This window comes from Euprymna scolopes, chromosome 20 (assembly GCF_053919585.1).
Source record: "Euprymna scolopes isolate OS-2025 chromosome 20, ASM5391958v1, whole genome shotgun sequence".
Taxonomy (NCBI): Eukaryota; Metazoa; Mollusca; class Cephalopoda; order Sepiida; family Sepiolidae; genus Euprymna; species Euprymna scolopes.
The window spans coordinates 80,191,697-80,193,221 of NC_136501.1; positions in this window are offsets into that span (position 1 = coordinate 80,191,697).

Consider the following 1,525-nt stretch of genomic DNA (forward strand, 5'->3'; position numbering starts at 1 on the left):
TTCAATTTCCAAAGGAAATCGGCCACTGGAGATTCTATGCCCACCTGGCTTACAAACGCTAAGTCTGTCCTTTTAAAACGGCATGTGCGTGGAAGCAAATATGAGCCTCTGGTCAAGACCGTAGATCTACTCGAAGTCAATCCGAACTATGCTCATGTTCGTTTTGATAATGGACGAGAGACGACAGTATCCTTACGCCATTTATCGCCATTGGGTGATAGGCTGAGCAGCTTGAAGGCAGAATCAGATCCGGAGATAGAGAACCAACAGCTGCAGAATGCACCTCTGGAATCTAACCTTTCAGATCCTCAGCCTAGTGGGATCGAAAACTCCATCCTAGAAGATTCGTTTCCTACCCCCCCCCCCTCTCCGATAATCGACTAAAAAGATCATCGGAGGAACACAAGGTGCTGGGTCTTCGATGCTCTACCAGAGTCCGCCGCAGCCCTCCATATTTAGCTGAAAACTATCAGCTTTAAACTTCTGTTTCTTTTCTCTTTTTTTCAGCCTAAACAGACGCCTCCCCCCTGAAGCCTTGTGGCCCCTGAAAGTCATGCGGCCCCAAATTTCTCTGAGCGGCGGAGAATGTGCTGACAGAAAAGAACTCTAACTTCTTCTTACTTCTGTTTCTACTCTCCGGAAATGAGTTACTTCCCTTGAGTTTTTTTCTTTTCTCTTCCTTTCCTCGAAGTAACAGGTCTCGTTCCCGGGTCTGTTCTAAGTAAAATAAAGCTTCTTAAAGTTCACTCCGTATCGAAGGTTTACATTACACTGCCTTACTTGGCAAGTACTGGAAATGGACCCATTGCTAAACCAGAAGTTGTACAAGATGACCAGTAAGGGAACAAAAGTTGGCAACAGCATCAAATATAGTTTGAAAGGCAGACCATTGATCCCAGAAGATATATCAGAGCCTCTAGGACTTCTTTCTCTTTTATACACTCTTCGCACCTAGCTTCTTCAGTTGCCTCAAGACGAGAAAGTTGGCTAAACAGGTGTCAAACTGAGCCATTGTCAGAGCGTGCACCCTGGTGAAAAGTTACTGAAAATGAGAGCAAAATATGATATTGGTGAGGTGTCAGTCAGTGAGTCTTGATGCTCTTCTGCACACAGTAAAGTGTCCATGTTTGCTGCCTTACTCGGCACTCTTTTTTTTTTTTTGTCTTTACGAAACAATTTAATGATAAAGTACTTTTAAAGTACTGGGAATAGACTTGTAGCAGAAACAAATGGGACTTTTTTCTTCTTCGAATCAATGCCTCTCCCCTGTGCTAATTGGCCACATCTTAACCAGTCAGGGTTATGGCGCATTAATACTTCACTTCGCCAACTAAGGCACTTCCTCGGTCTGTTGAACTACTACAGATGCTTTATCCCACACTGTGCAAATCTTCTAGCTGCTCTTTCCGACCTGTTACATAACAGGAAGAAGAAAAATGAGCAATTCTCACTTAATCTAAACCTAAAAGCTTTCAATGAAGTTAAAACAAAACTAGCGACAACATCTCTACTTGCACATCCTGTA